This window comes from Tinamus guttatus, unplaced genomic scaffold (assembly GCF_059628265.1).
Source record: "Tinamus guttatus ecotype Peru unplaced genomic scaffold, ASM5962826v1 Tinamus_guttatus_pri_ptg000247l, whole genome shotgun sequence".
NCBI classification, from domain to species: Eukaryota; Metazoa; Chordata; class Aves; order Tinamiformes; family Tinamidae; genus Tinamus; species Tinamus guttatus.
Window position 1 is genome coordinate 2,611,283 of NW_028288781.1, and position 27,534 is coordinate 2,638,816.

At 47.0% G+C, this 27,534-nt stretch overlaps 1 protein-coding gene across 1 annotated transcript in view; it reads right to left on the reverse strand.

Moving 5' to 3' along the window:
* LOC104572215 (mastermind-like protein 3) overlaps positions 1-27,534 on the reverse strand; it is a 156,757-nt gene that overhangs the window by 39,970 nt on the left and 89,253 nt on the right. The window lies entirely within an intron of this gene.

Here is a 27,534-nt window from a genome sequence, read left to right on the forward strand (position 1 = left end):
AAACAGAAGAGAGATGCACCCTTGTGCAAACCGGTGCATCTCCTTCTGCTCGCTCCCTGGGCACACCAGGAGCAGCGGGGAGGAGAGCGACCACGGAAACCTTCTCGAGCAAGCCGAGCTTGCCCGCGCGCGCAGCGTGCCCTCCTTGCGGCAGGGCCCCCGCCACCGGCCTCAGCAGCGCTGGGGACCGCTGCCTGCCCTGCAGGAACGATGCCCTACGCGGGCACGCGCGTGCTACGTGTTCCAGGGCACGGGAAGGTGCCGCAAGGCTTTGGCAAGAGCTGCCAAGAGCATATGCTGCTATCGGATAAAAAAAATAGAAAAGAGAATCTTTTGGCCTGGAGCCTTCTTTCTGTTCATATATGATTGACACTACGGGGAAAAAAAAAGGTACCCAAGATCAATCTAAATACTGTGAGAGACTGGATATGACCTGCTGCTCGCAGGCCAAATGCCCCAACAGCAAGCAGGATCTGGTGAATGAAAGCCCAATGCCCTCGTGTTGCTAGTTTGCAGATACCTCATCATCAGAGGTTCTTATCATTGAATTAGCCACTAGTAGGAAGAAGCCACATCTCTTGGGGAGCCTTTGGGATCAACACCTATTTACAAAGACTCCCAGTGCTACCTGGAGCTCTGCCAAAGCAGCACTGGGTCCCACCACAGCACAGCAGCAGGCTGTCCACGGGGGAATGCTCCAGGCTGTCCACGGGGGAATGCTCCAGGCCGCTGCCAGGCTGAACAGCAGCAAGGGCAAGAAACGCTTGCAAAAATCCTTAAGGCCCATAAAGCTTCAAGATGTCTCCTGACAAACTTAAAAGAGGGTCAGGAGGGAGGCAGTGGGTGCCAGCCAAGCCAGCCTGGCAGCGCCCTGCGGCCGTGCCCAGCAAACCCACAGCCAGGTCTAGCCTTTCACGCGCTTTGCAAGCAACCCCCTAAAGGAAGGGGCTGCAACTCAAGAGCTACGTACGTCTGCACGTGCCCACTGCGCACACTACACTTTTTCACTTTTTTCCCCATTTACTGGCAAGAAAACTCCCCGTGTGTATTTCCCACGTTTGCACACATAACTACAGCCCATCATACCCACGTGGGCTTTCCTCTCAGAGGTCTGCACAAAGTCTGTGTTAGCAGCTAAACCAAATCAGATTTAGCTTCCAAGTCTCATTCACCACTGAGAGCTTGTGCCTTTAGCAGTGTCAAATAAACACATGAAGACAAAAGAGCATTTTCTATTGTTGGATGCGCTAGGTAAACAAGATCTAAGGCTGAGTCACTGAGAATGGTACAGTTCTTTACTAAACCCTTGGAGGCATGAAGACAAGATATTATAGTTTGCTGTTAGATAAGCCATAGAAATGCACCATAAACCAGCTGTGCATGCACATAATGGGCTTCCACTGATCTGATTTTCCTTCTTAAAAGACTTTTCATTCCCACCTTTTCCTCCTGTTCTAGAAGTGATAAGCCACCTAGCACTAAGGCGCTTTTAATTTGTTACTCTGCAGACAAAGTGCTCGTGGGCTATTATGAGAACTCTGTGGATTTTGATCTTATAAAATAAATAGAGATGGGCTAAATCTTAACAAAAAAAGAATACATTTACAATGAAACAAATGCAGTCCATCACTTAGTACTTAAACCATACCTGTCATCCAGATGCAAACACAGAAATTAGATCTCTGCATTTCACACCAAAAAACAGAATGTGGAGCTTGCTGAAAGTTGTAATGTAAAGTCAGTGTTGGGATTACAGTAGGATCCAAATGCCCTAAATCCTGTGCCCAGCCAATGGGAACATAAAATATCTTCTCAGATAAACAGGCTCTTCAGTTTCCCTTGTTTTATTCAGGGGAGAAATTAACCAAACAGGAAGGGGCCCAGGAACACCTGCGGGTGCTCTAAGAAGGTCGCGGGCAAGAACAAGTCAATTCATTGCAGTCCTAGGGATGGGATTCATGCCCCCTGTCCTATGCTGAGGTAGGAATGAGCTAAATCATGCTCTTTTCTCACCGACCTTGAGGCAGCGCGAGGGAACCAGCTCGAAGAGAGGCATCCCGAGTGGGACGCCTGCACCCGGAGCCACCCCAAGCCACAGCACTATCTACCCAGTCGCAACCAGGGCACAAATTAGGAACTGTTGCAGTGACATCTGTGTCTCATAAGGAATGCTGTCTGTCTCGGTCAAGCCCTTCCCCTCTTCCACTTCCAGAGGCTTCAGGTTTGTTCCACTAACTGTAAGGCGGGAGGAGAAGAAAAGAAAGAAGTTGAATTTTCATAGTTTGGCCTGTCATTATGAGATTTGCTCTTGGGAAGAGCCTCACTTTCTTGGAAGGGCAAAGAAAAGAAGATTAAGCAAGAACTTGTATCTGCACAGTTACCTAAACAGTAAACTACTTTGGCATTAAAGAAGCAAGGAGAGGTATGAGAAAGGACTGTGAATTTACATTAGGGAAAAAAAATAATAATAAAAAAAAGGTCATTGTAGTATTAAAACCATGATCTAAATATGGTCTAAACAAGGTCTATATTCACGGAATATTTTAAACTAGACAAACTGATGGTAGGGAAATAGAGGCAAGGCTGGGGTCAGCATGCACTTCTTTAACAAATAACCACTAACATTAATAATAGCCTGAACAAGGAGCAGGCACGCTTACGAAAATGATGGAAGACCATGCAGGTACCCGGCCTACAGAATTATGTGCAAATTTGGGCTGTGACAGTTTCCCCCAGTATGAAGGTCTGTCTTAGAGGAAATTAAGAGGGCAGCAGGTTGAGGTTTTTCCAAGGGCTATTTACAGTACTCTCTCATTTTTTCTCCTTTCTTGTGAGCTTTTCAAAACTGACAAATGAAAACAAGGGCCTGGCAGTTAACATATTTCAGAAGCACATTAAGGGTCCGCCTTCAAAATGCACAGCTGCTCCAGAGCAGCTTTTTCCAAAGCTGGGTGGAAAACACAAGGCCAAGAATCAGCACTGCAATTTCCTGGGTCTGGCATCACAGGAAAGACTTGCAGGCCATGGTCTCAGTCTGTCTGGGGACAGCAAGTCACTTGTTTTGTCAAAACCAAATCTGCCTGGTACCACCAGACTCCAAATCCAGAACTGCAGTGACGCTGCCAGGGGCACTCACCACCGCAAACACAGTGCCTTGGGCTCACGCACGGGCTCGCTGCCGCCTGCCTCCTGCTCAGCGCTGCTGGGGCTCCCACGGCAGCAGGGAGGCTGTGGGGGACGGGTCAGCACGGGCAGCGCCGGCTCGGCGCGCCAAGGGGAGGCTTTGGGAAGCCGGGTATGAAACGCACGTCAGGCATCCGGGCAACGTTTGCTCCCCCGTTACCTACTCCCATCTGTCTTCCACGCCTGTCACCGTGTCCCGGATCTTCACGGTTCAAGCCTGGCAGGCTGCACATACGTTATCTGACTGCTGATGGCTCTCCAGTGTCACCTTTCCCTCGGGAACTTACCAGGGCTCCCAAGCCACCGCTGCTCCTGCTCCCCGTGCATGTTCCGAGATCATCCCTCCCCACCCAGCCCACTGCTTTCTTCCCAGCTCTGCTGATGCTTGGAGGCCCTGAAAAAGCCACGAGAAAAACCGACCCCATTAGCAGTTTCCTCAAAAATTCAATTGAAGCTGGGTGCCCATCTCCTCCAGCAATTCTGAAATTCACATAAAAAACAGTACAGGAAAGAAATGATGCTGAGTGTTGCTGCAAGAATTCCAACTACCGCCAGTGAGAATAATTTCCATAACTTGCTGCTACCTGCACCGCGAGCAATAGGTTTCTGCTGCAGCTCAGTCTCTTGGCTTTCACCCTACCCTGCGAGGAGAAACCTTCTTCACACATGCAACGAGAAGCAAACTGCTCAGAGTGTGGGGCTGCTCTACCTGGCATGGTCTCTTTTGGATGGTCCCACTTCGTGGCATGGCAAGGTAACCTCCCTAAAAACACCCCTAAAAAAAGGTAACTGTTGAGAAGCAGGACAGAGACCTACACAATCATCCATAGTACACCAAAGGTGAATAGGAATCAGTACTTCACAATTTCTCACAAAACAAGAACCGATGTGACCCAGTAAAAGTGATCAGGTGGTCCACAACAGCAAATGAGAGGATGTCCTTGTCACCCAACACGGAGACATGAAAGATACTGCTGCAGGATGCTGTGGATGCCAAAAGAACCAGTAAGTTTGAAAAGGTCTCTGATACATTCCTGGGAATTGGGTGCATGGGTAGCTATCCAACAAGGATGTGACAGCAGCTCCTACCCCAAGAGCACGTCTTGCACACCTGGGGCTGGGAGACAGGCAGAGGCACCAGCAAGGGCTCGCTGCAGGCTGCCGGTGCCTCGTGGCTCTGCAAACAGGCACCTCACTAAGTGGTAGAAAATATATAACGCACCAAGATACGTACTCATACCAAGAGACCTTGTCCTTTCTCCCAGCTTTCCTTGTTTTTTCCACATACAATGCTGTGACTCAAACCCTGCATTAGTTTGTATATAAAAAGAAAGCAAAATTATTCATTTTTAGAAGAAAAATAAGAACAATATCAATCCCCCTAGCAGAACTTGAAGTCTATTCCTCAGAAAGATTGCTTTCACCACTGGAGGGCTCCAATATTGTTCCATGAAGGTAAAAGAAAGTTTACTGGGAAGGATAAACACAAAACAAATAGCCTAGGCAGTAAAGTTCAAAAGTAACTTGCAGATTGAACCAAAATCTATGGGCTTGCAAGGATTTCAAAAGAGTAGGAGCTAATTCAACCGTTGTTTTGCTCTTGTAATACAAACAGGGTTGAAGGAGAATGACTTTCTTACCATTTGGCTATAAATGTCTTCTTAAATAGGGCCCTATTATAATGATTTTGTATGCTATATTCGAATGATTAGGTGTTTGCAGACAAGCAAAAAACATTGGTTTCGCTGCTACATAATGTCAGTAAAACACCGCCACATGGAAGCGCTGCAGAATACAACAGATCGTAAGCACAAGGACGAGAGTGTGCAGGAGAAATTTCTCACTTTTGGGGGTGATAAATCATTATTGGGTGTTGTCATTTATTTTCTAAGGGAATTATATGTGCAAGTATATTAAGTCAAGGAATAAGTGGCCCTAGAATTAGCAGGTATTCTCCGAGTAACCTGAAGGCCAAGATTTTACCAGAAAATAATGCATGTGGTTTTGCAAAAGCCAGCATGGGCACTGATGTCAGCTGATAAACTAATGACTGCAGCTTATCAGCTGATAACCTAATGACTGCAATGCTCCAGCTGAGGATAAAACAAAAGCTGTTTCAGTACAGAAGCATGAGAAAAAGTACTGCAAACATCGCTTCCACTTACAAATTTACAGAAGCAAGCAAAATGTTCACGTATCCCAGCGCTCCCCAACCCACCCTGCTACAGGGAAAAACAAAAATATAATCCTGGGGTGAGATCCTGAACACTAAAGTTGACCCTGAGCCAAATTTTACAGCTGAGTTAAGCACTCCTGAATATAAAGGAGGTTTATTAGAAATACTGGAAGGTGCTAGCAGCTGAAGGATGCTGGTGGGTACTATAAGCCCAACAGAGCACTGCTCTTGCTTGATGAAGCTCAGCGCACTGGGCTGACACACAAAATATCATGGCTTGCTGGCCCTTTGCCCCACACACCCTATTTAAAAAAAAAGAACAACGAACAACAACATTTCTTCTGCATTGGTACAGGGGAAAAAGAAAAATAAAATAGCTTGCTTAAAACATTCCTGCTGCTCTCCTGTAGCCCCTTCCTCCAGCACATCACATGTTAATGCCAATCTGCTGGGAGACTGCAATTCTAACATAATGAGATATTAATGAGCTTTGCACATGTCCCCAGTCGCAACAGTTCCCCCCGCTCGTTTCTCACAAGCCTGCAGAGATGCTCTGCTTGTTTTCCTGACGCTGCATTCGCGTCTCCCCCATCGCGCCCCGCCGGCGAGCCCTGCTGCACCGTTCACCTTAAGCTGCCAGCACTAAAGAGCACCAAATGGGCTGGCACTGTCTTGTTTCCTGGCCTAATGGATGCTTGTTTAAACACTGGGGCTGTTTGCATTGCTGCGGCTCACTGCATGTTAAACACAGTCCTCTGAAACCCTACGCCAATCCAATAAAGGTATCAGCAGTTCAGCGTGGGGAGGCAATTACCATGAAGTCCCAAGTGTGTCTTCTAAGCTCAAGGAAGGAAAATTTGATCGAACAACTAAAAGCAAAATCTGATTCGGCTCAGCATCACGTGGAGGACACCAGGTTTAACTGCAGCCAAGCCTATGGAGGGCAGAAAGAAATCAATGGATGAGCCAGGGAGAGCAACTGCACATTGTTAAAAGGGCTTTACACCGGCCTGTTAGCGATGCTCTCCTGGCTGCCTTCCTCCTCCCCCTTCTTCCATATGTCAAGGTGTGCTGTCTTCTTCTCTCTTTTCCTTTTTTTTTTTTTTTTTTTTTTTTTTTTTTTTTAAATGATATGCTGCCAATTTCTTTTCACCCTTCGTCAATTCTTGAAACAATTCTCTTCTGGTAAAGGTCCTTTCCTTGTGCAAAGTCATTGTCATATCAAAGGGGAAGTGCTACACAGGCACAGCAATGACAGAGGGCTGATGCCAGCCAAAAAAAGATCAGTGCTTCATCGAGGGAGAAAAAAAGCCCAAGTCTCAGGCTAATGATAGTCAATATTTCAATGGATCAGGCTCTTTACCTGGGTGAGGGCAGAAAAATCAAGGAAGGAAGAAGCTACATTTCAATTCATTTAGTCCACAGAAATAAAGGCTCTTTAAAATGTTCTGCTTCCTCTCCTTTTAAATAAGGACTAAGGAGACTGGGAAGGGAGAGCATGCTTCCTTTTTATTCTTTTTTTTTCTCCTCTCAAAACCGTGGCCTCCCTCTGAGGGCAGCTGATACAAACGATGGGAAAGTTTTTCCAAGTGTTGGCTGCAGCCACAGCTGCCACCGGGAGCCCAGCAAGGGGGACGTGCCACACGGCCCGAGAACACCGAGCGCCCCAAGCAGCGCCCCACACCTCGGGCTGTCCCACTGCGACGGGGCGGCGCGGGGAAGCTGAGCCCCCCTGGGGACAGGGGGAATCTTGGAGCGCCTGGAGCCGCACGCGCACCCCCGCGGGCTGCGCTGCACGATGGCGCGAGGCACGCCAGGCCCAGCTCGCCTCTGCCCGCGCCGCGCTGACGCCGTCCGTACCCGCCCCAGCGCGGGGTGGCATTTGGCTAATGGGCTTAGGGACCGAGCTGTCCCTCCAGAGCACAGTTCCCACAGGTCACAGCCCCTGCATGGCGCTAAACCCCGCAGGCCAATTACCGGATCACCGACGGGTACCCGCCTCGGGGACAGCGGGTGCCACCGCGGTCAGAGGACGCGTGTCCTAGGCTTAAAAATGGGGCACCTGAGGGGAGAGATCGTTTCGGTACTTGTTCTTACAAGTTTTAAAGAACTTGTAGGGAAAGATGAGGTCAATCCCCAGATCTTCCCCTCCCCTGCAGGCTCGAAACTCCGCAGAGGCAAAGTGATGCTGCTGGCAGCGGCCTGAGCACAGCCGGCTGAAGAATGACTGCCTGATGGGTGCTTTGAAGAAATTAGAGCTTCCAACCAAGAGGGAAAACATTGGGAAACATCTGCTTTGTTGGGGTGTTTTTTGAAACTGCACCCACAGTAACTTTCCTATTCTCAGTTTTGTACCAAAATACAAACAAACAAACAGCAGTTGTTTTTCGGGGAGGAGGATGGGCCGGAGACGCGACGTCTAGGTAGACGGGGGAGCCCTCCCGTGTCGGCACTCCTGCTCGGACGCTGAGCGCGGAGATTTACTTTCTGCAGAAATGCCCTTACAACAAGGATCACTGCTAAGCAGAAAGGGCAAAGAGCAGCGTCCTCAGGGCTGGAGCGATGCCGCAGCCGAGCTGACCGATAGCAAAGCAAACAAAATCCAGGCTGTCCTGAAAGCGTCAGAACCAGAGAGCCCTGAGAGACTCTTGTCACATTACAACTCCTTCCCTCTCTTGAAGCCCAGACTACTGCTTCTATTAGGGCTTGGAAAATGCACTCACCTACTCAGGGGTGGTAGGTGAAATGATTTCCTGATGAGGCTGGGGAAGGATGTGGCTCTTGAAATCAGCAGCTTCTGCAGAATCTAACCTATAATTTACACAAAGCACAACACAAAATCCGGCTCCTGTGGCCTCACAGATAACTTTCTGAACGCGGCCCACTAAGCGCTGCGTTTTGGAGGCTGTGGACAAGCTGCTCCTGAGAAGCCTCCCGGTGAAATCAATAAGGCTCATTAATGATAATCAGCAGCCCATGGGCAACAGCAAAGCTGGCAAGAGCGCTGCTAGCTCTGCCCTTGCACGCTTGCTTGGGAAGCTCTGACCGACAGCAGAGGCAGCACCTCGGGAAGGCCCTGCCAGCGCATCCCGCAGCACCGTCGGCACTTGCTCCAGCTCTGCACGTTCACCATCTCCCGGGCACGGGACCAGCTCCTTGTCTTTCTTATCCAGAGTCAATGATTTACTGCCCTTCCCCAAGCAGCACCACCAGCTGGGGAGCCCATAAAGCTCAAGTCCTCACACAAGCCCCGTATGCAGCTGAGAGGAGTGGAGAGCTATCGCATAAAACACAGATCAGGCTTTTAAATAACACAGCATGTCCCAGGTGCACTTTTCACCCTCCTTACTCCGGCACAGCAATTAGGGAGTCTGCCGCCCTCTCTCTTCCCAGCTGTTGGTGGGAACGGCAGAGCAGTAAAGAGATATTCTGGGGTCAAGGAAGGGACCCGGCAGCCCTTCCCCTTCCAAGGTCTGCCTTCTCCCAGCCCTCCTCCTGCTTCGCTTGGAGCTGCCTGGGATGAGGCTGGCACCATGAGCTCTCCCAGTACGGACTGGTGCAAGCAGCAGCAGCAGATTTCATTTTGGGATTAGATTACTACTTTTTCCTCTTTCTTTCTTTTCCTTGAAGATATACATTGCACGCGTACCTTACATTTTAAAACACATTTCACTGACTGAAGATGGTACCTTGGAAAGGACTGACTGGTTTCCATTTTTTGAGACTTGGCAAAAGGAGATACACAAAATGCACAGTAGTGTTTAAAGTATCAAGCAAATATTTCCTCCTTCCCATTCCCTTCAGATAAAATATGTCACGATACCATTACTAAACCTTTATGATTTGGGTGAATCATTCCCCAAGAATAAAGCAGCTTTTCCCAGGACCTAGCCCTGCACAATGCAGAAAGTTTCCTATTAATCAATATTACAGGAGAAAAATGTAATAAGTTGATATCTGTATATTTGATGCCGTAGTCTGCTTAGAATAAAAATTTTGAATGTTCTTATGATTCACAGTGTCAGGGGAAATGGAAGGATTGACAGCGTCTACGTTTTTCAGGAAAAAAAGCAAGGGGATAAAATCCCCTAAGTGTTTATCAAGCAGCGTATCATTTCATCAGATGATGTACAGGGTGATGACAAGGTAAAGGAAATGGAGAAAATGCCATTTCCTGCTTCATTTCCTTCAGAGAGGATCTGGAGCAAGTCTCATCAGATTAGAAATCCAAACAAGCAGATTTAGACTAAACGTTACGCTTGCAGCTCCAGGCCTCCAAGGGAAGCACCCTACAAGCACCCGGGCAGCGCGTTAGCTCTGCGGCAGGTGAAGATGCTGCAAGAAGCGGAAGAGAAAACAGGGAGCAAGGAGTGGTGGGCTGCCACCTCCTCCTTGCAGGCACAAGCTCCCCTGCACAAGGCAAATCCCTGGTCGGCAGCAGGAGGGCTCTCAGGTGGTCACCGTACAGAAACTGCAGACAAATCTACCTCCCTGTTTCCACAACAGTGCAAACATGATGGGAGCCTCAATTACACATATAAAGGAGTCAGATTTTGAAAACTGCCGAGTGCTAAAGGTCTAACCATCAGACCTTTGGGAAGACTGTTAAGACTGCCCCATTTTGGCAGTAACTCCCTGTGGCAGCTCCTGCCTGCCCACTCCTTGCTGGCCAGGCTGACCTTGGGCAGCTGGCAGACGCTGCCAGTGACACAGCCGTGGCAAAGCCTCAGATCCACCAGGAACCCGTTGCCTTGTGTCAAGGGTGACCACAACCCAGCTGCGATCGCCACAGAATTAGAGAAAACAAGTTGTACTTTGTGGGCAGTCCCCAATCCCCCTCCCCCCCGTTTTGATTACTTGGCCTTCCGGGACTTGATCTTCCTTCCAGACTACAAAACATCCCTGCTGGGGGCGGGAGTGTGGGGGGGGAATGATACAAAGGGACCCAGGGGCTAAGGAGCTGCTATTGTTTTAGTCAGAAAAGTCCCTCACAGGACTAAGTGACAGGAGGGAAGAGGAAGCCCCGTGGAGCAGAGGTACACAGAGCCCTGGAGCTGCGCTGCTTCTCTACCTCCCGCTCCCGGTTGCTTCCGAAACGCCTCGGCAGTGACGGAAACGCGCCCCCGCGCCGGTGCGAGGCAGCACCGGGGCTGGCGGCCCCGCTGCGGGCTGGTGTCCCCGCCGCGCTCGCACTTGCGGGGCCCTTCGCCAGCGCGGGGGGCTTGGCCGGCACGTTCCCCTGTGGGAGGGCCTGTGCCGGCTAAATGTTCACCCGATCTAACAAGCCCAGTGAAACCTCACGTCTGATAAACATGTTACGGTTAACAGGCTGCTCTTGACCTTTTATGCCTTCCTGCTTCCCAAGGTTGATGTCTGTTTGCAAACCGCGACCCAGCTGGCGCTGCAGTCGGGTCTGGGGAAAGAGTGTGGAAAAAGAGCAACTTTTAACTCAGACCTTCCACATTCCAGGTCCCTGTTGGAAACACACCAGAAACGGCCTAGAGTCTCCAGCACTCCTTATGGGAGGAAGACGGGCAGGACATCACCCTCTCTAGCGCTTCCCTGCCGCCCCTTTCCACACATCCACGCTGCTGTTCCAGGTGGCTGGAGGACAGAAGGTCTCAAGGCACCTGTTTTCCACCCGGCCGTCCCTGCCAGAGCAGGCCCCAAGGCACCAGCGCTGACCTTGCAACGGAGCAGCAACACGGTAGCTGGACACGAGGTGTCCTTGGACTGCCCCTTGATAAGGAGATAACATGAAGGTGCCATCCATCAACCAACCACTTCAGGCCCCTCTCCCAAATGCTTTAGCCCTCTTCAGGAAAGTTCTTCTGTTACATGGCCCACACAAAGACAAGCCTCATTTACCGCCCCCCGCTTTTTTTTCCAGCCAAATATTCTATTAATCCTTGTTATCTTGTTATTTTGACTCCTAGCAATTAAATTATTATGCCGCTCTTAATTGCGGTAAGAATTGTCTAGAGATTAATGCTTAGATCTCAATGACAGAAAGGTTTTTTCAATGTCTTAGATTATGTTTAAAGAAACAGATAAACATACCAAAGTTGTTCTAGGCAAAATATTCATTATACTTTCCCATGTAATGCCACTTTTTGTTCTGGCAAGCTATCAGTAAAACAAAAACGAAATTATAAAGGTCTTGTCTCTGTTTTTACACTGTCTTAGAAAAAGTAAGCACAGAATCAAAATGTCAATATTTAGCACATAATTAATAAATCCAGTTCAGCAAATTCTTTCCTTTACTGTGAGAAATATTGTTTGAGCCAACAGTGCAAAATCCCAGGGAAATCAAGGACAAGTGAGGTTTATTTATCTGGGTTGCATATAGCAGCACTGCTCAAGAAAGTTTCAGGAGACATTCAATGTTTTAGAGATGAGGGAGCGTTTCATCCTTTAAACAGGAAACAAGCACCCTTCTCAGGGGAGGGATGCCATGATAGCATCAAGACAAAGCCAAGCTGCATATATAGCACATAGACAAAATACCACTTCATGATCTGGAATTTTGGCCCACCTCCGGCCATCAAGGTTGTTTATTATTATGGCAAAGTCACTATCTTTGAGTGAGATGCTCCAAAGTCTTTGAGCACAGTGCTATCTAAATTAAAAATGGTTTCAATTATTATTATTTGCAACTAAAATGCTCTCTGTTGGGACTGTGCAAACATGTCGGTTTCTGATAGCCAGGTGAGCAGGCTCAGTAGAAGCCTTGCACCATGCTAATAGGAGAAATTTGTGAGACTCTCATGGGAGTAGGAAAGCAGTTTACCTTAGATATAATGTAACAATATAAATTCAGGTAAGAGCTTTGCGGAAAGGAGAATTTCTACTAGGTGTCAAGCTTCTGTACTGCATAATCTATCATCAAATCTAGGAGACATCTGGCCAATTATTTTATTTTCCTTTTAAAACCCAAAGGGGAAAAATAAAAGCAAGTTTAAAATTTACATTACAATTTGCAGAAGAGAAAATAACATTTCTTCCAGGACATCACATCATATTTACTTTTTAGTGTAGCATGTTGACGAATTAAATATTTTCCAGAAAACTTCTTCACTACCACTAAATAGATCCAGGTTGTTTTTCATATTATGGCTGTTCCTACCTTTCAAAAGCATCTAAGCAAAGCAAACGCTGCATACTTTGTGTTATTGTCTTTCTTTGCGGAATCCTTTCCTAGTGGCCCACTGAATCTGGGCATACAAACGCCTTCATGTGACCACACATGTGAAACACACCTTGGCTCGGCTCACCTTTGCGTGCGCCCGTGCTGGGTGCCCTCACAGCCACGCGTGCCATTTTGACCGCAGTCCTCAGCCACATTCAGAATACACAAGTTGGGACACCTGAATAAGCAACGCGAATTCCTCCAGACATCCCGGTTTGGGCAGAGGTCAGGCTTTTTTATGCTGCTTAAACTAATACTCTTTCTCTACACGTGATTCACACCACACGATTTACTCTGCGTGTGCACAGGGTAAGGAGACAGACAGCTGTGCTGGAAGAGGGAGAGGCCTTGAGAAAGAATGGACCAAAAAAGCACAGTATGATGAGAGTAACTCATACTCGGGCAAGGGAAAATTAAGGTTTCTCACACACAGAGTCTATCTTTGGCATTTCCTGACTTGCAAGCATTTTCCTTTGCAACCTGCACATCCTCTGCTGCTCAGGTCCAACCCAAGGAGATGACAAGCTCCCTCCCACTACATCTCAGGTGCAACAGCTCTGCTGTTATCTGCAACACAGCATGCCACCCTCTGCAAACCACGCTGCGATTTTACGATAAGGACAAAAGTCTCCTTGCGGCCTGGCAATTATTGCAAAGACTGAGCAGTTACCTCTTTAAGGCAGGGAGTCAGAATCACATGCACTTTCTCGTTGTTTATGGATGTAAAACTCCCTAACTATTTCTCTATTGTAATCCTCTAGCAGTTGCCCAATCACCAGCACAGCAGCAAAATCATATTCCACATTAAAGTCTTAACAGATGATTTGGGGATAATGGAAAAAGTGAATTGCCAGTTGCAGGAGGGGGGACAGAAATGGCAGCCTGCTACGCCTTCCTCCTGACATTGATTCATTTCAGCCAGGGAGAAGCTAGAGCGGGCAGCCGCGCAACTACTATCATCGCTGCTTCGTCAGAGGATCCTTCTCAAGTTCCACTGAACCCATTTCAACTCCCGCTGCTGTTACAAAAGCATCGTAAAAATAGCAGCAAAACGGTGCTTTTTGAAGTAAGCAGCGCAGAAAAATATCCTTCACAAAAGCAAAGTTTGCAGCATGCTGTAATTAAGCTCACATCCTGACAGTGGGAGCATGAAGTTTTATGCTAAATATAGCCCAAGTCTCTTCAGTGTACAAATGCCCTTTTTTTTTAAAAAATGCAAAATTTACAAAATCAGTCATTTTAAGTCAGCACTCTCCTAGGATTTCTTAACACAGATTCTCAGTTTTAATGTAGAGAGCTTTATAGCAGAGATTTAAGGTAGCCTGTAGTGTCAGGAAACAAACAATTTTGGTTTGTTTACCCATTACCTCCACAACACTTGGAGCACGGAGGTGCTACGCACCGGCAGGAGGATGCGCTCTGCCAGGACCGACAGCTTGAGCAGGCAGCAGCATGTACAGAACGCGGTGGGGAGACAAATCCCTTGGCTTTACCCCCTAACATCCATCTTTTTCCCAGCTTTCAGCACCTGTTTCTCATGGCATTTTTCCTTTAGCTGGCAAGGCAGCAAAGACCCCGTCAGTTTTGGGCTGTCTTTGCTGAATACAGTCTAAAGCACAGTTTTAAACCAGCTCAGGTTAACTCATACCAAGCATAGTCTGGCTGGCTAGCTTGAATAAGACTAGACCAAGATTAAAAGGAGTTTGTAAACCATGTTCTTATATAGAAATTTCTAGTAGAGTTCAGGTCCAAATCCTGATCCTAATCGCATGAGCTGCAGGCAGAGGAAGCTGTCCTTGTCTCTCCACAAGATGAGATTCAGGCCTGTGTTTCACCCTGGGGTTTCAGTTAGGGCTGTAGGCCTCACCCCAGCTCCTACGCCATTTAGTGAAGAGAGTCAGAAGCTCCTGGGCCACCCTGCAGGTCCACGTCTGTGTTGCAGGAGCTTCTCGGGGCAGTCTGTGCGGTGCGTAAGCAGCGCCGCTCCGGACGAGAGCGGGCTGCGAAGGGCACCTGGCTCCACGGCAGCGCGGCCCAAGGCAGAAGGGGCGCTCTCCATGAGGCGTGCGCTCGTACTGCTTCGGACCGCTGCGAGGGCCTGGGAGCAGCTGGGCAAACTCCTATAAAAATAGAACCAGGCTCCCAGCAAAATCCATTTTTGATGGAGCCCAGGCTACCCCTTCCGTGTGCTGTGTAAACCGAGCCGAGGCAGCGCGCAGCTCAAAGCTGCGCTCTGGCCTTCATCTCCAGTTTCATCTTCTTGTGCAGCACCTACACGGCTTTGGGGAAAGCAAGATCCAGCTTTTCAGCTGAAACGTCCTCAAAGCCACACAGCCTTCACCAGGCTAAATCCGCAGGGAAATGGCAAGGACCTGGGCATACCACGGCTATCCTGCTGCACCTATTCACCAGGGAAGCCTTGTGCCCCACTCTGTATTGCCCCGTCTGCCCCCGACCCTACCAGCACAACGTGCAGTTTCTACAGTGCTTCCCTTCCCGAAGATGGGCACAACGGCGAGGAGGGGAAGAGCGGGCCCCTGGGTCCTCCTCAAATCCCCAGGCCATGCCAAGGTCTGCCAAAAAACCTGACTGGAAACACAGGATCCAGCTGCCATGGGCAGCACAACAAATTCCTGCTATTTCTCTTCACGATGCACGCTGAGCTGTGTTGCTGCTGTGCACATCAAAACTAACGGGGAAAAGGCAACTACGCTGTGGACTGCGCCGACTCTCTTGAAAAAAAACTGTCCAAACCCCCTCCAGTTTGCAGGAGGCTCCAGACTGCGCCTACGAGCTGCGAACACGTCGCAGAGAGCAAATCCACCATTTTCCCAAGGCTGTTTTCCTTGTGGTTTCTCCAACAGCATGCACGCATGCCTTCGGTGTTTACTGTCAGCAATTTTCGACATGCTGACATGGCTAAAAGTGACCACAAAGCCGACGCAGGCAGGCAGAGGGAAGAAACAGAATTGGAAACGTCAAGAGGCGCCGGCTCAAACTGCACAGCTCTGCAGCAGTAACGACCAAGGCAGCCCGAGTGTCGCAAGGAAGGCGGCGATTAGCACAACTTGGAGCAGCCTCACCTTTTTCCTCCTTTTTCATTAACCAACAGAGCTTTGTTCCCGGCGTTGCTATTTTTGTGGCTGACGCACGCAGGGAGCGAAGGAGAGCGCCTTTCACACTACAAGTGTTGGATTTCTTCCCCTCCCATTGGCTCATTCGGGGTGGCTGGGTTGTTTTTCCAGCGGCTCCACAAACTTCTCCTCCCCAGCTTAACTCCAAGAGTAATTTTTGTTTTGTGTTTGCTTATTTTAAACAGCACTCAAAAGATAAAGGAATAACGCAGTGCCTGAAAAGAGCCCGGCAATGATTAATAAAGGCTTTCCGAACACTGCCATGAAGTTTAGGTCCCTAACTTGACGTGCATTCGAGTTCCTGGAATCTAACTTGAGACGTGCAGATCTTCAAGCGTCTACACCTGAATTTTAAAATACTTTATGCAAAAATATTCATGAACCAGCAAAGGCATAAAAAGGCACCTCTTAGGCTGAGATTCATAATGACTTGCTCTTAGTTTCACAAGCAAAACTTGTCAGCCCTCCTTTCTGGGTTACGCTCTCGCATAAGCAAATGGAACAAACAGAACAAAGCCATGTGGGCTGCTGTTTCCTCCAATTCCCAAGCCGATGAAGAGGTTTTTTTTTTTTTTTTTTTTTTTTTTTAAAGAAAATGGAAAGAATCAGATGAAGATTTTCTTACCATTCAACTAGAAATAGCCCATCTGTGTGGAAAAGCTTTACTATAGTAACTTACAACAACACACACACAAAGCTGCCCATGGAGTAGAAGTTTCCGTTTCTCCCCAGGTTTGCTATTCCTCCATTACAATTGCATTATGATAAGTATGATGGATGCTAAATATCGTAAATTCAAAGAAAACCTAGGAAACAAGGTGTTCATTATACTTCAAAACACTGTTGGGAAATAAGCAAAGATATCTGTTTTTCTTTATTTCAGCAGTACTCCCAGTGCTAACTGGCATATAGACACTGAAAAAAAAAAAAAAAGAAAAGGTCCTATGTTACATGTAACAAGCACACATACCACATAGCATCCAAATAGCAAGCAAGCCCCAACAGCAGGGAGGCAAAGAGCAGCGCACGCAGGCGCGCTGCAGCACTTGGTGCGGCGGAGCTGCCGGATGCCCGTGTCGGGGTGGGCAGCGCTCGCACGAGGGCAGGAACACGGCTCGCGCTGCCTGCCCGTTCTGCAAGGATGCTCGCCTGCAATCGATAACTCCCCTAGCCAGGGCCCGACATCCCAGCCTGCGGGATCAATTGGGAGGCATGATTTGATAGTTATGCTGCTGCGAGCTCCTTGCAAATCCCAGCGGTGATTTAAGAGCTGTACTAAGAGCTGCGCTGCGAGCTCTACTGACTGGAAGCAAGATGGGAGTTTCCTGGAGTGTTTTTCAGCCCAGGTCTTAGACGAGGCAGTGTGCAGCCACCAGCAGCAGCTCTTAAAAGTGCCACATGCAGCAAGATAGCAAACGCAGCCGCCCCGCTCAGCTGCGCTCCAGGGGCGTAAATGCTCTCCCCATCCAACCTAACACAGGCTACAGCTCGGGAGGACAATTTGCCCTGGCACAGCATCACTCTGCAGGTGTTATGTTGCCTCTTTCAACCACACAGGCTCCTCTGCATCTACAGTTTCCTTGCACGGACTGATGCTAGTTCCTACCAGCTTCAGGCGAAAAAAAACATGGATTTTTCCAGCACAGGTTAGAGGCTGCTAAGGGTCTTTAAAGAATTACCCAGAATCAGCAGGAAAAAAGGCTTGGATGGCAGAACAAACAAGGAACTGCCAGCCCAGGCGGTACACTCACTTAAGTGCTGGAAAAGTTGGAAAGGAGCTTCCACCAATTAATTTATTAAAGACCTTTTTCAAAGCTGATGAGACATTTGTCTGGTTTAGAGTGTTTCTCGCTCACACTGCTGCTTTCACTCCAAGATATCAGAAACAGAGCAATTAAAAATAACTGGCCCTGTTCAATTACCTGTGTCCAAGCCCCAAGAATAGTAAAATCAGTTCAGCTTCAAGGCAAGTATATACAGTAGTTGAAAAACATCATTATTACTGTTCTTCCTGACTATTGGAAGATTAAATTATTTATGTATCAAAATGTACCCATAAACCCTAATAAAAATTGTCTTGTACTTTGCCATGAATGAATGAAGATGAAAAGTGAAAGATGAGGAACTGCAGCCTCTTGAGGAGTTTTAGTACCATTGAACTTTAGGAAGGATGTGATTGGGTTAATCTGCCCGTGCCGTGAAGGGAGACAGACAGGCACTCCAGAACACAGCTCAGGTCCTCTACACTGCTTCCTCCTCCAAATCTGCCTCTGGAGGCCTCCTGCAGCCTAACCTCTCCACTTTGGCACCTCGGGTGCATTGTAAATATCCATCTTGCGTTGAGTAATCTCAACTTGGTCTCTGTCCAGTAGAAAAGCGGAGCAAAAGGCTTGTGCTGCTCTTCCTGGGGGCCGAGTTCACCCACCACGGATGCAATGAGCTTGCAAAGCCCCAGCATACACACAGGGACGATGCGGAATTTGCCTGACAGGGCCTCCCAGGGAGCAGGCTCTGACAGCGCAAGCAAATAAAGCGTCCACAAAACTCGTTGTGCACCCTGCAGCCACGCGAGCAGTTCCTTCCAGTCCAGCAGAGCCACTCGTAAGGCTGAGCTAGGGTTGTTTTAGGGGAGATTAGCGAAGAGAAGATACTTTGCTTTGCATGTGTGCTAATGACGCTTACAAACCATCAGAACCCACATGTTTTTGATTAATCGGCATATCTAGTGAATAGTTATGTTCTTTACTGCTGCCGTTCCCATTTTGACATCTAAGACTACAGGCATGATCAAAATGCCCCATGATCTAAAGGGGTAAAGCATTAACCGACTGTTTGTTGTTTTGTTGCTTAGTTTCTTTCATGCCCCTTCCTGAACTGCAGTAAAACTGTTCCCCCAAACAGAAGCCAGACAAGGCAATGCAATTAGAATAAGAGTTGCAAAATATAATCATTTGCATATCCATGACTGACACAGAAGATCATTAATTAGGCATTCTGAGTGTAAGTATATATGTATAAATTAGCATCTATTCATCGTTTAAACTGTAATAGGATTTTTTTTATATCTGAATATTAACTACATAGGAAAATTACTAAGTTTTCTATGGAAGGGCATCCAAAAAGCATTTTAGCAACAGAAATAAAATAAGAATCACAAAAATAATCAAAATAGGAACAGGTAAGAATCTGACATCAATTGCTTAGCATCACTTGTTGCAAGGTTTTTGCTACCTTTCCCTCCACCTCTCTCAATACAGGTGCATGTATGCACATGCATGCATATCCCTATTAATTATTTACAGGAGGACCATTTCAGCAGCATCTTTGACGGTATTTAAGAGACGAGATAAGAAATAATAAAGGAGAAATAAGAAATAATAAAGGAGGCATATACTTGTAACTACACTTCTGCCTAGCCAGGCCCATGGGACATACACCTTACACTCGGCACAAACTGATCCTTGCTGGGGAAAACAATTAGGAGGAAACAGGAGCACCACCAGAAACCTCATCCTCCAAAGGCTAGGTATTTATTTAGTAGCTAACTGATGAATTTCATGACATGGAAGCAGTTATAGAGGATACGTAAATCCAACAGAATTAGTAAGAGAAAACGAAAAGCAATCTAAGAGAAGAACTATGGCAAAACAACACTGAAAATCCTGTTTTCTCCTATCTTTTATTTTTGCCCCCTAAGAAATAGGGAACCTTGACTTTTACCCATCTATCAAAATGCTGGCTTTTATGTGCAATGATTTGGCAGCTGCCATCCCAGCATCTTCTGTGTTGGTAGGAAAGGAAAGTCTATAACCACAGCATGTAACGTAGTTGTGTGCGATAGCACTGTAATACACACTGTGTGACTGATGCCTACGTTTTTTTTCACTGGACAATAAAATTCAGCTTTTAGGAAAGAAAAAAATATAGAAAAATCTGATTAAAATAGAAGGTTCCTTCATGAGTAAAGTTTCCTGAACACCGTTAAATATGGACTCAGTGGTAGCAATCACACAGAACATACCCTGACAAGCGCTCTGCATTCCTCCCACTCTTTGGCCTCATCAATATGCAAGCCCACTGACCTTGCCTGGCATCTTTGCCTTAACCTATTATTACAATATCAGCTCACATCTTTAAAATATCAATACAGACAGTCTATTAGAAGGCTGAAAACTCCTTCAAACATGCACAGACTCACACCCAAAAGAAACAAAACACCAGAGTGCTTGGCAGGCTAGGCTTCTCCTCTCCAAATTAATATACATATATATATATATATAATTTTATATTATTTTATTTATATATGAGCAAGAAAATGCTTTGGATTAATTTTCCTCCCTTCTACAAATGTAAATTTGCCTATCGTGAATTATCTCTGCATTTTGGGGTTGTTTTTAGCTCTCAGACTCCAGGTCAGGTACAGAGAGCTGCAGAGCACTGACAGCTCCCACTAAACACGCACGCATGAATGACTCTGACTTTGCCAAAACTAAGCAGGAGGCTGGTACATTTTCCAAAGGTCCTTCACAGCAAAAAGGACTCCGGATTTTCTGCACGCCAGCTTTCCAGCTCAGCAGAGTCCTGTCACTCAGGATCGCCTGAGCACGATCCCCAAATCCACAGGGTCCGTGAGGGCAGGAGGAACCAGGGGGTGCTGGGGTCAAGCAAAGCTGGGCAGAACGACATGGGGATGATGCTAAAAGAGGATCACAGTTGTGGAAGATAACAGCATATGGAGGAGCACAGGTCGTGAAGTCAGTTCTCCCCATGTCAGAGCAAGAATTATAGCCACTAAAGCTATAAGGAGATCAATTTGAAGTAAGGCAGAGTCCTTAGTGCCAAGAACATCCATCAACCAGTCCAGACTAATGCCTATCATGAAACAAGCTATAGGAACCATATAGATAGAAGAGAAAAACTGAGAAAGCAGCTAAAGGGAAACTGATGAGCTCGACCCACACAGCTTGGTACAGGTGGGTCTTTTCAAGTGTCATCACTAAATATGAACTGCATGGGTAAGGGCAGTCTACAGGACTCTGCACCCAAAACCAGGCACAGAGAAGTGTAATATTCCCCCTTTAGGGGTTAGTGAAAGAGCAAGTCTGGGTCACCAGCCTTGCAGATTTTATCACAAGGACCTGCGATAAAATCACAGGTCTATCTGAGAAGCTGCTACTGATCTGGTCGAATGGGTATGAATTCCTGAAGGAGCCTCTTCAAAGAGGGAGTAAAAATCTTTGATTGAACTTCTAATATAAATAAAATGGTTTAGATAGTTTGGGACAAGTTCATCTCTCAAACGTAATTTCAGCATTCACCGCAAGCCTCTTGTAACATCCCCTGGCTACAGAAAGAGGCTCATTTCTTGGAAAAGGTTGTTCCAGCAAGAAAACAAGGCACTGAAGAAAAAGGGTACATCACTGACACAGAAGACGACCTTTGGTGTGCGGGGCTACAGCTTTTCAGCAGTGGGAACCGGACTGCCACACGCTGCTGCTGCTGCTGCTGCCAGTTTCCTTCTAGGATCCGGCACACACATCCCTCCAGGCCAGAGCGGTTATCCCTGGGACACACCACTGCCCCAGCCTCTTTCCTTGGGCCTGGGCTGCGCTAGGCATGGGCTCACAGAAAGAAGCCAGCAGTACATGGGCCATGCTGGAGGACACTGCCCTGAGGAATAAACCATATTGTAAGGAAATAAAACCTGCAGGGTTCCAGTAGACTAGCATCAGGAGAAGGTTATTTAAATTCTGAAAAAAATCCAGCTTTCAGTTTTACTGCCTGCCCTTACTAGTGGGTACCCTCTAGCAAACCTCAAAAATCTGAATTTGCCAGAGTTCTGCCCTAGGTACAGCAAAACTAGTTACACAACTTGATCTTAATTGAAATATTTGGTGCCTGCTGATATGTTCAAACAAATGCACTAGATCTTGATTATGCGCTAGCAATTAAAGCCATTAAGTCAGCAGACAGACAGCGGGTTATTTCATTGCTATTTGACAAAGCCAGCCGTCGTTCTTTCCCCCGTCTATGTGACAGCTCTGTAATTAACAGTAATCAAATACTATTTGTGCTAGGTGTTGTGAGTTTGCTTCCTTAGCTGGCGAGGAACCTTTGCCAGTTGCAGAACATGGAAATCCACCTCTGGTCACAAGATGCACAAGACAAAGAGGAGAGAAAACTAGCGGGGCACAAGGAAGGAAGAAAGGAACAGTGCCTGCTTTTGTCAGGTTTACCTAGCTTGGTCTTGAAAGCAAGATTTCAAAATTAAAAGCATCATTTATTTCCACAAGTTATATATTTAAAAATAAAGTTAAACTACAAAAGCTAAATTACAAGTAATATTGTGAAATACAATAATAATTACCATTACACTTAGCAGTTATGTATTCCCTGCTTGAGAAATGCATGTAACCTCCATTAGCATTAATGGGAGTTCTACTCATGCATCAAGTGGAGACTGGAGCCTAATAGTGCATTACATCCTCAAAGTGCTGTACAAACATTAACTAATTAATCCTCATAACCACCCTGTGTGGTAGGTAAGTGATATATGAAATGTATATCTGAGCTAGCCCAAAGCATGGCAGCACCACTCTGCCCTTCAACACAGACCAGATATTCATCATGTTTACACTGTTCCTGAATTCACATGTGTTTAAGTGCAGGAGACAGACTCATGGTGAGCCAAGTTTACTGAAGCTGGCATTGGCAAGTAAACTGCATTTCCTTCTCTCCTCCCCTCCATCCTGGGCTCTACAGGGCCGTTCACACGGAGAAACACTGGAGAAAGTATTAATGCCAACTGCTTCCTCTCTGGATTTCTACTGAGAGGAGGCAGCTCTCAAATCCAAGGAGGAGAACAGAAGACATCTGTGGGAGCTCCATCATTGTCAGCTCCACCTCAGCCATCCCCCTGGATACCTTGATCCTCCTCTACTTTCTGCTGCTACTCTTCCCAGCAGGTTTTCTGCCTTCAAAACCACACAGCAAAGCCCATACATCAAAGTTGCAACAGGACCTTAGTAGGAAGAACTAAACGCACAATTTGGATATTCTCATTACAGGATCCGAGTGAGTTCTCTTTCAAGAGTAATCGAGCATGGAATGGGGGAGTTTCCTGATGAAAAGATTCGTATTCTGAGCACCCATTTTGCACCAGGCCACAGACAAGACCTGTGATAGCAACAACTTTGCAAGCACCAAGCTGTGCGAGTGCCATGCAGTGATGTCCCAGGACAGAAGCCTGTAGTGCCTGTTCAGAGAGCATTTTAGAAAAGTGGAGAATAACAGAACTCAGTGCAGCATGGGAAAGGGTGCTCTTGGAAGACAAAGTGGGGTTGGGAAGAGCAGGCTGAAATATTAAGGCAGAAGGCAGCAGCAGAGCAGGACTTAACATAGACACCACACTGCAGTGCTTTCCATCACTCCCTGACTTCCAGCGTTTGACTCAGCACAGCACAGGGCACGGAGAGGCGGCAAGGCAGGCAGCTGCAAAGGCAGCCAAACCCGAGGAGGTGGAAGGTGGACAAGATTCCCCCAGAGGGGCCACGGAAGGTGGGCAAGATGCACCTGGAGAGGCCTTGCGTGAAGCCGTCGGCCGTCAAGGCCGCAGCTGAAATGCGTGGGCTTCACGCAAGGCCTCTCCTTCTCGGAGAGAGGCCGAGCTCAGCCTGCTCCCTGAAAGCACGGCTCTGATCTCACCGACCGCCACGGGCACTTTTCCATGGCTGATACTCGCATGCAAAACGACTTATGCTAATTTCCAAGCCCCAAACCAGATGGGCGTGCAGGGAGACGTGTGAGCAGGGAACGAACAAGACTACGCTCTCGAGAGAAAACGACTTTTCTAAAAGCGTGTTTTACTGGCACAGGAACAGCCAGGCTGAAACGAGACAAACTTTCTGGGGTTTTGCTGAAAGCAGCCCCCGCACATTTACTACGTACGCTAGATCTTCGGGGGAGGTGGTGCTCCAAACCAGCGCACTGCAACTATGCTAGCACACAGAGTTCAGGGCTTGGATGGCAAGCGGAACTGCAGGCTGCTTAGCTGGTGTGTTTGGTTCTTCAGATACAGAAACACATTCGAAACATTCTGTTTTCATTTGCCACAAGCTGCCTAGAAAGTTTACAGACACATATCCTAAACACATATGTACTTACTTATATATACCCACGATATCAATGAAGTTTCAACAGAATCTTCCCAGAAATTAACTCTCACACACCCAAGACTATTCTAGTCTATATTTTAGCAAAATGTACCATGGTGACAAACAGACAACAGTAGTGACGACTACAAAGCTCCTGATGCTTGAGAAGGATACTAAGTTCTGGTTAGGATCTACATAAGGGAATTAAACTTCATGGGTAGTGCTTTTAAGTTCATTTAAAAAAGAAAAAAAAAAACTTAATGCTCTCAAAATTGGATGTTCAAAACCAGAGGCAATCATAATCACAGGGTCTCATAGTTTCCCCCACCCTACATCAAACAGCATTCGGAAGCTCTGCAGTTGCAGCAAACACAGGCTTTGCCCCAGCACTGACCATTTCATTGGGTGATAAATTAGTGCCTCCTCCAACACAATGCAAGCATGTGTCTGCTTGCAGAAGTGAATGCTACTTCTTCCTGTATTTGCATCGAGTTTGTGTGTTATCTGGTCTTCCTTCAAGGAAGGACAGATTTTCCCAAATTCTTACCTTGGTGAGAAAACCACAAATGATAGTCACTAGAAGCTTTCTTGCATCCCAAAAAGCTTGCTAAGAAGTTGCCACCTTAGAGGCCTAGGGGGACGCTCCACGCCAGCACAGACATCCCTGTCCCACAGGCACACGCTCGCTTGCTGGAGGCACATGGAAGCACCAACACAGGCCCTGGTCAGGATTCCTGCAGCACTGAAATGTCCTACTTCATTGCGAACAAATAAATAAATAAATAATAAAAAGGATACAGAAGAAAAAAAAAAAAACAAAACTTACTACAGGGCCCATCTGAGGGATTTAAAAGATAAAATCTGGAGTCTGGAGAAAACTGAGGTCAGGCCTGACACAATAAAATGATGTCAAATAAGGTTTCAGGAAGGCCCCTTTTTCCTTCTCTCCCTTGTCAGGATAAGGAAATGAACGATCACCATTTCTGGCTGCTGCCAGGGGTGATTTCCAAGGGTGCGAGCCCAGGGCAGTCGGCGGCGCCTCGCACGATGCCCCATGCGGCTGCCGCTCTGGACGCTATGGGAACACTCGCCGCTCCAGGGTCACGAGCGGGCCCCCGCGCCAAGGCCCACACGGCGCCGCATCAGGTACCATTATGGCTTGGTTTTCAGGCAGGTCTAATTCTGCTCTCACCTCAACTTTCTCCCTAATGCAAATGAACTGACTCCAGCTATATGCTAATACAGCCAAGAGCGCAATTCAGAAATGGCACAAGGCTTTTGGGGGGATTTTCTTTTTTTTCACAGAAGATCCTTAACTTTCCTAGTCTTTTGAAATAAACCAAAGCATTCAGACGGTGCTGGTACAAACCGCATCACACCAGACACAGAAATAGAGTCCAACATGTGTTACAACTTAGCATTCAGAGGGAGTAGCTCAGCAAAGCCCTGTGTATCAGCTGGTGCAAGGGAACAGAAGTTTAGGACCGATTCCTCTTTCCAGAGGCATAAGGGGAGCCCCTGCTGCAAAAAAGGGGCGTCCTTCCCCTCATCCCCTGCATCCACAGGGAGCAGGCACACCAAGGCCCGGGGCGCATCGGCTGCCTCCTGCTCACGGTGCCAGGTTGCGGGGCAGCGCAGAGCAGAGCTCAAGTCGCATTTTATGGGGCAGGAGGCGGAGGGGAGCGTGAAGAGCGCCTCAAAGCGACACGGGCCGCGTGAGTCGCGGCGCCGCAGGCCTCGTGCTGCTGCGCGCACTGCCTGCCACGAGCAGTAACACAGAGAGCGAGCAAGCCGCCCCCAGCACGAGCTGCGTTACCACAGGCAGAGAGCAAGGCCTGCGCCGCGTAGGGTACTGCATTACCTTAATGCACAGCTGCAAAATTTTACCCATCCACTCAAGGCAAGTCATATCTTGATGGGCAAGAAAAATATATAGATTTTTCATTCTAAATGTCCTACTAAAAGGCTGACAAATAAATCTTCCTGGGCTGGCATTATCTTCCGTAGCAGTTTTGGTGGCCTGAATGCCAGGAACATGCAACGCGTATTTTAATGCACTTGTTCCTATTCGCATACATTTGTCTTTTGCTTAGCAATGAAAACTACAGCTTTTGTTTCAGCCATACTGGGGTAAATTCTCATTAAATTCGCTGCTCTTTCCTACTTGAGCAAGCTTCTTCCGAGGGAATGTAATGGTATAAAATCAGTCACCCCACAAATATTTCACAGTTCTCTCTGATTCTAGCTGCTCTTCTGCCAGAAATAAAATGAAGAAAGAAAAAGGGAACCACTATTAAAGCAAAATAAGAGGCTGTACTCTTACTTCTCTTTTTCCTGGGTGCATTTGAAAGTCATTTGGATCACCATAGTTCAACAGGAACTTTAAAAGATGAGCTCACTATTCGCATGAATGAATTTGCCATTTCCAGTAAAATCTGTCCTAACGATAGCATTTTCTTCCTCATCATGCTGTAGAACAAAAATGTTTCTGAAGGGTTCCTCGGCGCTCCATGCATTTCTGTTTATGTATAAGTAAAACTTAGAACCAAAACATAGCAAATTACTGCTTCAGAGACCGATGACTTTCCCTTGCCCCAAGTTACATGCATTAATATGAAATGTAACCCAGGTGTAGTCAAATTCCAAAGGCCAAAATACTTTTTGAATCTGAAATGTAGTTTTTCATTTAAAAAAAAATAAAATCCATCTTCTCAACTGGGGTCTTTCTACACATCTGTCACATGAACGCCTATCCTACTACCGAAATAGAATTACACAGGATAAAAATTTACTTCCAAAAGTGGTCAACCATCATCAAAAGACTGGTCTTACCCAGATTCTTCAGCGAACGCAGGCTACGCAGAGGACAGAGGCATCCCATGGGGTGCTACGGCCTACGCAGGCCCGCAGGGCTGCTCGCTCCCGCCAAGGCGCCAGCCAGCAGCGCCCGCGCAGGCACCAGCCGAAGGCTATTCTTATCACACAGCTTATGTAGCGCTTCTTCCAGCGAAAAATGCAGAGCCAGGGAAAAGGCTTCCTGGCTGCCACTGCTGCATTTGCACTAAGGCACTTGCTGTTGGTTTAACAACCTAGCGCGGGGTGACGGCCCCAGCTGAACCGACCTTCACGCAGGGAGCTCTGTTTTGTTACACAGAAACTGGCTTGAATGTCACAGTTTACTGCTAATTTACATGTACTGTGCAACCATCCAACCGCCCACTCGGGTGCTAAAATGTGAATTTCAATGCTTCATGGCAGGCATACATGTTAAAAAACATCTACCTTCTCTTTCCTGTCCCATCTTCTCTTGATTTAAAAATGGATATATATATATATCTATTAATACATATCTATTAATACTTACTAATATGTATTTTACCTCTGGGCTGATACGCATGTAATACAGGTGGGTTGCTAGAATTCAAACACATGCATTAAATTGTAAAAAGCTCATAGAGTGTATTAATTAAGAGTTACATGCTGAGAAAGTTTATGTAAAACCCTGCTCTTCTTTAATTCCCCACAATTTTTATTTTAACTACTTTGAACAGGTTCAAGCAGCATCTCTTCTGCTTTTAATAAACTCCTCTCTCTCAAACTGCTCCTCCCTTTCCTGACAGTCTCCTACAGTCACAGAACTAGCAAAAATGAGAAAACTGTATGCTGAGAGGTGCTCGGCAGTAGTGTGTCCCGTCCCTC